Here is a 12,192-nt window from a genome sequence, read left to right on the forward strand (position 1 = left end):
ATGACTGAAATAATCTGAGTTTCTACCATTCTGATTTATTTTGTTGGAAACAAAGAATGAACTACATGTGAGTGAATTTGAATGGAGAATAACTTTAAGTTGTATTAGAATGTAGAGGAGCTTCACGTTTCCTTATAAATCCCAGTTCTGCTGACAGCATCAAACACTTTGGTAAATAATATTGAACCAAATGTCTGTTTATGTGGAATGAAAAAGTATAATACCACAAAGAGAGATCATAAAAATAGAGAACATTTTTAATGAGTAAGTGTAGTGCTCTCTAATGGACAAAAAAATCATTCCAACAATTTGACTGTGATAGATGCCTTTTCTTTAGAGTACCAGCAATGAAATGCTAGACAGTAATTCCTCCAGAATTATTTCTATTAAAAATAATATAGTAATATTAATTAAAACATTCACAGTGATCTTCCTTGCTAACCACTGTTTATTTTTAAAAACTGCTTACATATTAATCTTCATACTGTGGGCAAGTAATTTTTTGAGAAAAATACTGCCATCCTTAAATTGATGAATAATTTTTCCATTGCCTTTTTGTGTTTAACTCAGTAGGTTCATATTTTAGATTCCCAAATGAAATTAGTCTAAACAATATAAAGAGAAATTTCAATGGTTTTGAACCATCATTTTCTGTTTAAATATTGCCTCTTTCTTCTGAAACTCCAATATGATGGATATTAGACATTTTAAGTAATCATGACCTGGTTTCCTCTTTTTTCTCACTCTGCCCTCATACTGCATTCTGCTTAATTTTTTCAGATACAACTTTACGTTCAATAATTCCCTCTTCAGTTTCATCTTCTGTTTAATCTTCCCACTGAGGCTTTTTAAAAATTCTTAAACAATTATACTTTTCATTTTTGGAAGTTCTATTTTTTTGTTGTTGTTGTTTGTTTTTGAGTGGGAGACTCACTCTGTCACCCAGGCTGGAGTGCAATGGCGCAATCTCAGTTCGCTGCAGCCTCCAGCTCCCGGGTTCAAGCAATTCTCCTCCCTCAGCCTTCCAAGTAGCTGGGATTGCAGGCACACGCCACCACGCCCGGCTAACTTTTTGTATTTTTAATAGAGACGGAGGTTTACCGTGTTGCCCAGGCTGATCTCAAACTCCTGAGCTCAGGCAATCCACCTACCTTGGCCTCCCAAAGTGCTACCGCACCTGGCCTGGAAGTTCTATTTTATGTATGTATACATATATATTCATATACACACATATATGTGGGTGTGTATATATGTATGTATACATATACTAACATATATGTGTATATATGTATGTATACATATACTAACATATATGTGTATATATGTATGTATGTATACATATACACATATATGTATACATATATGTGTGTGTATATATTTATATATTTTTTTAGTTATATATTTTATATATATCTATGTATCTATATCTATATCTATATCTATATCTATATCTATATCTGCCTGGTCTGTTCTTTCTTGATAATCTCTAAATGCTACCTCACATTTCTTTAATCATGTTATGCATAATTATTCTATATTGCAATTCTCCAGTGTCTAGCTAACAGTTTGATCCCCAAAATTTCTTTGTGGGCCTGCTCAGCTGTTTATTGTTTGTGCTGATATTCAGTCTTGTGACTTGCCTGCCATGTTTTTGGTGATACTTGTGAACTCATATCTGCTGATTGTCCATCTATGTGCTCTTCAGTTGCTATATTGGGCATGTTGTTTCCAGAAAAGTTGCATGTCCACTCTTGCTAGAGGTTGCGGTACTTCAAGTCAGCATGTTTGAAGGAAGAAAACGGCAGCTCTTTATCCTTCTTCAAGCCATAGCATGATGTAAACTCTCAAGTTTAGTTCCCATACCTTGCTCCACTGGCCCAAGGTTCAGTTTTGAATTGGAACATCATAAGGAGCATTTGCTGTCAGGCAAACTTTATTCTCCACCTTCCTTGTTTCTCACCACCACCAAATCCAGGTTTGGCTTATAGTTTGTTTCCTATTTTATGTATCTTTTGGAGGAGGCAGGCCAAGCTCATTGGAGATATTTCTAATACCTATCTGTGTTTAAGCATGAGGGCAAATGAAGAGTATTCTGTTTCCATTCGTTAGGCAGCAAAATCCATTTATAATACCACACCTATTGGCTTAAATACAGAAGACCAAGACCCCTGTGGACCATTGAGCCCTAGATGAATGACTGCACTGAAAAAGACTAATTTCTTTATTCATTTCCTTGCTTGGTCCTCTTTTTCTATGTTCCATCCTTCCATGTTCCTGTGGCTGATATTGTGGAAAACTTAACAGTACACTGTGGACTGACAGAAATCTGTTCTGCAATGATCATTATAAAGCAACGTTTCTACATTGGCCACTTTCCACTGGCCCACCTTCCATTAGAATTAGGTTTCCAAAAGTGTCTAAGCTAACTGTGCTGACAACTGTCAATACCACAGTGTCAGTTTATAGTTCACATAAACCCCATTATCTACTCAGGAAATTACAAGTTGCCTGTTTCTTCTTGAAGCAGAGAAATACTTGAACTTTTGCTTAGATTATGCTCTGCTTCAATCAAGATAGATGAAATAGCATATATAAGGCAAGAATGAAGGAAAGTGTCTAGATTTCTAATGCACCTATTTGGGAAAATTAAACTTAAATTTAATGAGAATGTCATATTGATTTCATGTACAATAATATACGTACTAATTTTAGTTTTTTCTATTTGTCTGAGTTTTTTTTTTCAGTTCCATGTTGGGGAAAAAAAAAACAAAAAAAAAAAATGAAAAGGAAGACCCGTTGAAAATTATCTAAGAGAAAGTCAATTATTTACAAGCTTCTCTAGAGATTTTTGGAATCCTCTTTCCTCTTTAATTTTCCAAACTTCTGAAGATATTAGTTTTGCAACATACATTGTGTCTTGGTAAAATAAACAGCTTAATAAAAATACATGATATATTTCTCTAAGGGATGGAATTAAATAGCATATAAGTTGAATCTATCTGATGGTAAAATAAATATGTAATGCCTTTTAGAATATTAAGGAAATTAAAAAATATATTGTTTGTAGTCTTCCATCACATAGTATTGAGTTAGTGAAAAAATGGGAGACCACCTCTGAATAAGTTTATGCTCTTTTAAAACAACATCCATGATACAGAATGGTCACATACAATATCTTGTCTCAAATAGTCTTCCAGTGTCAAAACTCAGAGACAGCTTTTCAGGTGTATATTTATATTCCCGTTGGACATTTGTCATAATTTCTTTGACTCAACACACAGAATTTCTTGTTACTCTCTATAAGACTAAAAGACACAACTGAGAAAATAATATAGCTTAATTTTTTTCCCTAGGGAATTTGGTGCCTCCAACCAAGTTAACATATCTTTCAATCACCTGTGATATTGCAGAATAATGGCAACTACCATGAAAAGATGAAATACATATGGTGCTGTAAAAACCAGAAGAGCCCAATGGCATTTTGCTCTTGCCATTCCTGAGGAGTTCATTGCCTACAGATGTAAGTGTACATTTTATCATATAGATGGAATTTCACGCAGTTGAAATGTGTGATATATAACATGCAGAGGGTTTATACAAAGAAAATCATGAAAGATGCTTGAGAAACCTGAAAATTGATACATCAGGTAAGAAATAAAATGGCAAAGGAAACTAAGAAATGTAGGCCAGAATTGTTGATTGGAAGCATGGAGAATATAGTGTCACAGAAGCCAAGGAAAGTGTTAGAAGTGGTAAACTGTGTGAAATATTCTAAAACTATCAATAGAATAAGGCTGGAAACTCTAGAATGGGGATTGTCTGTATGTAGCTCATTGGTGACCTTAACCAGCAACCTTTATATGTGAGTGGTGTAAACAGAAGTCAGACTGACTGCAGAGTAAAATGGAGGTGGGCAAATCGATAGCGTGCCTATGGATGCAACAATTTCCATTGGCATTTTCAAGTGTTCTTCTTTGATTCTGTTTTATTTGTCCTGATAGCATTTATCACCACAATCAAAGAGGAGCAATCAAAAATGCCAATGGAGACTGGGGAAATGCCTCACTGAGAAAGTGGCTTTTGAGTAAAGACCTGAAGGAAACAAGAGCGCTGTCTTGTGGGTATTGGTGAAGAGCATCTTAGATGGAGGAAAGTTTATGTACAAAGACCCTGAAGAGGGAATGTGGCTGATTTTTCTACCAACAGATAGGAAGCTAATGTGGCTGGATAGAAAGAAAAGTAAAATCAGATCAGATAGACAATGAGATGCAGAACACGCACATTCTAGTGGACTGTGGTAGAGAATTTACCTTTTACTCTGAGACAGGAAGACACTAGAGGATTTTGAGTAGAGGAGTGACATGCAGAGACTTACCTTTTAACACAGTTACTGTGACTGAGGTGTTATGAATACTCTTGAGAGACAAGAGCGGAAGTCGGGAGCTTATTTTAAAAAATGAAGAGAGGGAACACTGGGCTGGGATCAGAGTGGTGCCTTTTGGGTTGGTGACGGGTGTTAGAATTGTGAATTTAAGATAGAGCTTACAGGACTTGCTGATGGAATAAGTGGGGCTTTTGAAGGGAAAGAGGGAGCCAAAGGTGGCTACGAAGTTCTTAGTATCAGAAATAGAAAAAATTGAATTGCCATTATTAAGAGATGGACAGTAGAGAGTAGAGCAGTTTCTGGAAAGGAATGGGAATATCTGTTAAATTGAAGATGCCTGTTAGACATCCATGTAGATATATCAACTATTGTAGATGATTATTGGACATACGGTACTGAAGTTCGGGAGGACATGTGGACTTGAGATACAAATGTAGGAATGCTCAGGTTCTAGATGATATTTAAAGCAATGAGATTAAATGGAATACCTAGGGAGTAAGTGTGGATAGAAAAGGAAAGAGGTCAGTAGTTTAGATCATAGTTATACCGAATGTAAAGGCTGACACATGATTAGTAAAATAGCAAAGGCGTCTCAATATGAATAACCAGAAAGGTAGGAGGAAAGCCAGGTGATATGGTGTCTTGTGAAGGAAGTGTCTCAAAAAGGGTAAAAATCAGCTCTGTCAAATGCTACTACATTAAATAAGATAGCAACTGCAAAATGACAGAGGCTGTAGTAACACGGACTTGAGAAGAGCAACTCCCAAGAAAATGCAAATTAAAGCCAAATGGTGTTTTTAACAAAGAACTTCTTTTGATTTTTGATTTTTAAAATCTGTCACCATCAAGCATTCCAAATATGTAAAAAACAACATATAAAACTGTGCACTGTTGATAGGAATAAAAATAAACTCCTAAGAAAACTATTCTGGATTATTTTACAAATATGAAGATGGGCATATACTATCACTCTGCAAGCCATATCTAGTTATATACTGTAAGGAAATATTTGCACTTCAAATACAGGAATGTTTGTAGTTGCCTCTGTGAATAATAGTTCCAAACTGGAAATAATCCAAATGCTCATTAAGAGTAGAATGGATAAATTAATTTGTGGCAAATTTCTACAATGAAATAACAATCAGCACACAATGAATGAAGTACAGTTATAAGAAGCAATATAGATGATTCTTAGGAACAATATTGAGGAAGAAAAGCAAATCTCATAGAAGTCTTAGAATAGTTCCTATTTAGATGTGATTAATAAACTTCACAAACTAAACAACAGAAACATTCAGGTTACAAATATATGTTGCAAAATTATAAATTAAAGCAATAAAATTGTAAACATCAAATTCATGATAGGGGTCCCTTCAAGGGAACAGAAAATTTATTGGTTTTAGGGAAGCACAATAGAAGACTTCCTAAATAGTGAGCCTATACATATTTATTACTATTGTACCTCACATTCTCTTTATATGTTACAAATATCAGTGTGTATCTACTCAATATTTAATAAAAAATAAGTCTTTAGCAATCTATTAAATTATATTAATAGATTGCTATTATATTAATTTATATTATGGTATAGATCAATTCCACATGTTATATAATCTCATAGTTTCATGTAGCTCTTTTTTGTCACGTTTACAAGGTTTTAATTTTACATTTATCTATGCAAATCTTTTATTACTATCTGCTACCATTTTAGGGAATACACTTCATAGAGTTTGAAATACACTTCATAAAGTATGAAATACACTTCACAGAGTATGAAATAATTCAAAGCTATGTTTCTTGTCCACCCCCTTTTATAACATTTTAGTATACTTTTAATGAATATCATTCTATGTATGTATACGTAAACGAATGAATGAAAGAAAATACTAGCTCGTAGAATGCACTCATCTTAAAATTCCTTGTTTTTGACTCTAGTATTTTAGCGCTAATTAAATTGGTTGCCACATTTGAATATGATCTTCATTTTCCCATCACCTCATTGTAGTTTTAAGTTTGTGTAGAGGTTTTTATAGACCCTGCTGAGCAGAGCAATATAATATCCACCCACTGACTCACTAATGTAGCCATTCTTTGGCAAGTAAACATGATACGGTGGTTCAGATTAGGGGTGCCTGTGGTTCAGATTAGGGGTGCCTGTGATTCAGCAGAAGACCATGTAGACAATGGCCCTAATTTAGTGGATATTTTAATCCAAACAAGTAAATGAATGAGAAAAGTTCATTTAGTGTTAAGTATGACCAAAAAAAAGTAAACAAAGCAATGAGATAGAAAGAGCCTGAGAACTGAGGGGGCAGGAAGACTTCTGGGTGGTCAGAGTCCTCATATTTGAGAGGGTCTTGAATAAGAAAAAGAAAGGGGTCATGCTAAGTCCCGGAAGAACTGTAATTCACACAGAAATAATACAAAGAACTGTGGCAAATATCAGCTTGACTAATTCAAGGAACAGAAAAAGGCCACAATAGCTAGAACAGTCTTAGCGACAACAGTCAAGGGAAGGAAAGCACAAACAAAATGGATCACGTAGGTTTTATAGACGTGGTTGAATATTGGATATAAATTCCAATTACAATAAGATGCCACTGAGGAATTTTAAGTAGGAAAATGATATGTGCAGAAGGAACTATATGGGCACAAGAGGGGAAAGGAGAACTATAGTTACATATTTGGAAATGCATATCAGTTAGAATGGCAAGTACTGTTTTGTTAGGATTTACCATGACATATCATGTTGTCCCAGAAAAAATATTTCCTATGTTGGATAGTACATTTCCTTGTCTTTCTAATATCTGTTCACATATTGGCAAAACTTTCTAAAATATTTTCCTTTCATTTTATTTTGCAAAAGATAGAGAATAATTTTCTTTAGAATGATTTAGGCATCACTCCACCTGGATCTAACAGGGTACTTTTGTGCTAGACTTCTATCTCAATTCGACTCCAGTGTTAAGATTGTATGAATTATGTTATTTCACATTAGCATGAGACTTATGAGACAATTCTAAACCTGCTTCAAGAAATTATCCAAATGCATGATAAATCATCTTTTTTATTATCCTCACAGTTGCTGCTGGACTGTTTAGCTAGGAAAGAAGTATCAGACCCTTTTATTAGCTTGGACAAAAGTGGAAAAGCAATAAAATGCCAAGAAAAGTGCCACAGAGGGGCAATAAAGTTGTGATAAAAATGAGTTGGATTTTGTTATTCGTATCTGCTGTTTGGCATCCAGTGCTTAGAAAACAGCCAAGGGTCTTATATTATAGACAATAAATTATTCAAAACCAGTGGGTTGTAACACTTAAGCACTGAAGTCCTAAGTATTCTTTCTTCCCTCTCTTTCTCTTTGCTACTTTCTTTCTATACTCGAAACCTAGGGCTTAAACTATGTAAAATGGAATGTGAAAAGGAAAAGTAAATAAAATAGGAAGCAACTTATTTCCGCCAGAGGAGCAAAAGGCAACAAAACTGCTGTCATTAAAATCTAGAGTATTTACAAATCTCTGAAATCCAATCCAACTGAAATGCTCTAGGAACCAAACCACACACGTGTTCTTGGCAATTTTAGATATTTTGCTGTTTACATATCTACTGCAATCACAGTAAAAGTACTTGCTTTTGAGTTTCTAATATTTTAATTTTACTGTTGTAAAGAGTCTAAAATAGAAAACTTATTGGTATCAGGTCTAAAACACAAATTATATGGAAATTAACTGTGACCATAATTGTAAACCAAAGGAACCAAATGTAAATATCGTACTCAGCTGTACATCCTACAAATAACTCTTGGGTTTTACCTGGACATAATTGTTCCACTCCCACTTCAACCCATTGGCATTATTTTTTCTCTTAGGAAGGCACCTTTTTTTTTTTTTTTTTTTTTTTTTTTTTTTTTTTTTTTTTTTTTTTTGAGACGGAGCCTCGCTCTGTCGCCCAGCCTGGAGTGCAGTGGCGCGATCTTGGCTCACTGCAAGTTCCGCCTCCCGGGTTCACACCATTCTGCTGCCTCAGCCTCCCGAGTAGCCGGGACTACAGGCGCCCGCCACCACGCCCGGCTAATTTTTTGTATTTTTTGTAGAGACGGGGTTTCACCGTGTTAGCCAGGATAATCTCGATCTCCTGACCTCGTGATCCGCCCGCCTCGGCATCCCAGAGTGCTGGGATTACAGGCGTGAGCCACCCCGCCTGGCCGGGAAGGCACCTTTTAGGGACTCTGATGTAGGTGCTGTGATTGTTTCACCATTCGGAAAATGACTGATTCTAGACAATTATTTTTGGAGAAGTCCACCTGAGGTGGAAATTATCTTTCTAAAACAATTTCTCAGTTAAATTATTACTATTATTTTACAAGTTTTAATAATATCTAGTTGCCCACGTGGTATTATCTTAATGTTATATGTTATAAAAATGTCATTTCACACACCAGTGATTCTTTTAACTTCCACACTAGCCCCACAATCAACCCTAAGTTTAATCACTTGCATTTTGCATACTTCAGAGTTTAGCTCATTTTATTTCTCTTCTAAAGCTTTTTAAGACAACATTAAGTGACCTCTTTTCTTTGAAGACTTCCATGACTTCAGACCCCAGGGGAAAATGAACTTCTCTCCCATCATTTCCCATAGCACCAATATTAGGGGAGGTGGCACTAGTGGCCATAGTCATACGCACCAAGCACAGTATCTGGGCTAGTGGTATGATAGGGTTTGGTTCTGTGTCCCCACCCAAATCTCATCCTGTAGCTGCCATAATTCCCACATGTTGTAGGAGGGACCGGGTGGGAGATGACTGAATCATGGGGTCGGACCTTTCCCCTGCTGTTCTTGTGACAGTGAATGGGTCTCATGAGATCTGATGGTTTGAAAAACGGTAATTTCTCTGCAGAAGCCCTCTCTTTGCCTGCTGCCATCCACGTAAGATGTGACTTGCTCCTCTTTCCCTTCTGCCATGATTGTGAGGCCTCACTAGCCATGTGGAACAGTAAGTCCAATAAATCTCTTTCTTTTGTAAATTGCCCAGTCTCGGGTATGTCTTTATCAGCAGCATGAAAACAGACTAATACATGGTATCAGCCTTGTGATAGCAATCCTCAGCCCCACACTGTGTGAAGCAGATATTGTTTCTACCACCATACAGTGAAAGAAATGGACACCCAGAAAGGCAATGTGCGTTCCAAAAGTTAAAAGCTCTATTAAGCAGGGCAGCTATGATTCACCATCACTTTTGACATATTGTGCACCCTGTGCAGCTTTTTTTTTTTTAATTATACTTTAAGTTTTAGGGTACATGTGCACATTGTGCAGGTTAGTTACATATGTATACATGTGCCATGCTGGTGCGCTGCACCCACTAACTCGTCATCTAGCATTAGGTATATCTCCCAATGCTATCCCTCCCCCCTCCCCCTCCCCACCACAGTCCCCAGAGTGTGATATTCCCCTTCCTGTGTCCATGTGATCTCATTGTTCAATTTCCACCTATGAGTGAGAATATGCGGTGTTTGGTTTTTTGTTCTTGCGATAGTTTACTAAGAATGATGGTTTCCAATTTCATCCATGTCCCTACAAAGGACATGAACTCATCATTTTTTATGGCTGCATAGTATTCCATGGTGTATATGTGCCACATTTTCTTCATCCACTCTATCGTTGTTGGACATTTGGGTTGGTTCCAAGTCTCTGCTATTGTGAATAATGCTGCAATAAACATACATGTGCATGTGTCTTTATAGCAGCATGATTTATAGTCATTTCGGTATATACCCAGTAATGGGATGGCTGGGTCAAATGGTATTTCTAGTTCTGGATCCCTGAGGAATTGCCACACTGACTTCCACAATGGTTGAACTAGTTTACAGTCCCACCAACAGTGTAAAAGTGTTCCTATTTCTCCACATCCTCTCCAGCACCTGTTGTTTCCTGACTTTTTAATGATTGCCATTCTAACTGGTGTGAGATGATATCTCATAGTGGTTTTGATTTGCATTTCTCTGATGGCCAGTGATGATGAGCATTTTTTCATGTGTTTTTTGGCTGCATAAATGTCTTCTTTTGAGAAGTGTCTGTTCATGTCCTTCACCCACTTTTTGATGAGGTTGTTTGTTTTTTTCTTGTAAATTTGTTTGAGTTCATTGTAGATTCTGGATATTAGCCCTTTGTCAGATGAGTAGGTTGTGAAAATTTTCTCCCATGTTGTAGGTTGCCTGTTCACTCTGATGGTAGTTTCTTTTGCTGTGCAGAAGCTCTTTAGTTTAATTAGATCCCATTTGTCAATTTTGTCTTTTGTTGCCATTGCTTTTGGTGTTTTGGACATGAAGTCCTTGCCCATGCCTATGTCCTGAATGGTAATGCCTAGGTTTTCTTCTACAGTTTTTATGGTTTTAGGTCTAACGTTTAAGTCTTTAATCCATCTTGAATTGATTTTTGTATAAGGTGTAAGGAAGGGATCCCATTTCAGCTTTCTACATATGGCTAGCCAGTTTTCCCAGCCCTGGGATGCAAGGCTGGTTCAATATACGCAAATCAATAAATGTAATCCAGCATATAAACAGAGCCAAAGACAAAAACCACATGATTATCTCAATAGATGCAGAAAAAGCCTTTGACAAAATTCCACAACCCTTCATGCTGAAAACTCTCAATAAATTAGGTATTGATGGGACGTATTTCAAAATAATAAGAGCTATCTATGACAAACCCACAGCCAATATCATACTGAATGGGCAAAAACTGGAAGCATTCTCTTTGAAAACTGGCACGAGACAGGGATGCCCTCTCTCACCACTCCTATTCAACATAGTGTTGGAAGTTCTGGCCAGGGCAATCAGGCAGGAGAAGGAAATAAAGGGTATTCAATTAGGAAAAGAGGAAGTCAAATTGTCCCTGTTTGCAGACGACATGATTGTTTATCTAGAAAACCCCATCGTCTCAGCCCAAAATCTCCTTAAGCTGATAAGCAACTTCAGCAAAGTCTCAGGATACAAAATCAATGTACAAAAATCACAAGCATTCCTATACACCAACAGCAGACAAACAGAGAGCCAAATCATGAGTGAACTCCCATTCACAATTGCTTCCAAGAGAATAAAATACCTAGGAATCCAACTTACAAGGGATGTGAAGGACCTCTTCAAGGAGAACTACAAACCACTGCTCAAGGAAATAAAAGAGGATACAAACAAATGGAAGAACATTCCATGCTCATGGGTAGGAAGAATCAATATTGTGAAAATGGCCATACTGCCCAAGGTAATTTACAGATTCAATGCCATCCCCATCAAGCTACCAATGCCTTTCTTCACAGAATTGGAAAAAACTACTTTAAAGTTCATATGGAACCAAAAAAGAGCCCGCATCACCAAGTCAATCCTAAGCCAAAAGAACAAAGCTGGAGGCATCACACTACCTGACTTCAAACTATACTACAAGGCTACAGTAACCAAAACAGCATGGTACTGGTACCAAAACAGAGATACAGATCAATGGAACAGAACAGAGCCCTCAGAAATAACACCGCTTACCTACAACTATCTGATCTTTGACAAACCTGAGAAAAACAAGCAATGGGGAAAGGATTCCCTGTGCAGCTTTTTTATGCAGTTTCATCTGATTACGTTTTATTAAGATCATTTTTCTCCAGTCGCCTTAGTAGGCTCATTGAATGTTTATGAGTGCAAAGAAAGATATTCATATATTTACACTTGAAATATTTAAAGTTCTAAATTATCTCTCATGCCCAGACTAGGTTCAGCCCGAGGCCCTGCAGACAGCTCCACCAGCATCACCCTCATCCTT

The sequence above is a fragment of the Gorilla gorilla genome, chromosome 1 (genome assembly GCF_029281585.2).
Source record: "Gorilla gorilla gorilla isolate KB3781 chromosome 1, NHGRI_mGorGor1-v2.1_pri, whole genome shotgun sequence".
Classification (NCBI taxonomy): Eukaryota; Metazoa; Chordata; class Mammalia; order Primates; family Hominidae; genus Gorilla; species Gorilla gorilla.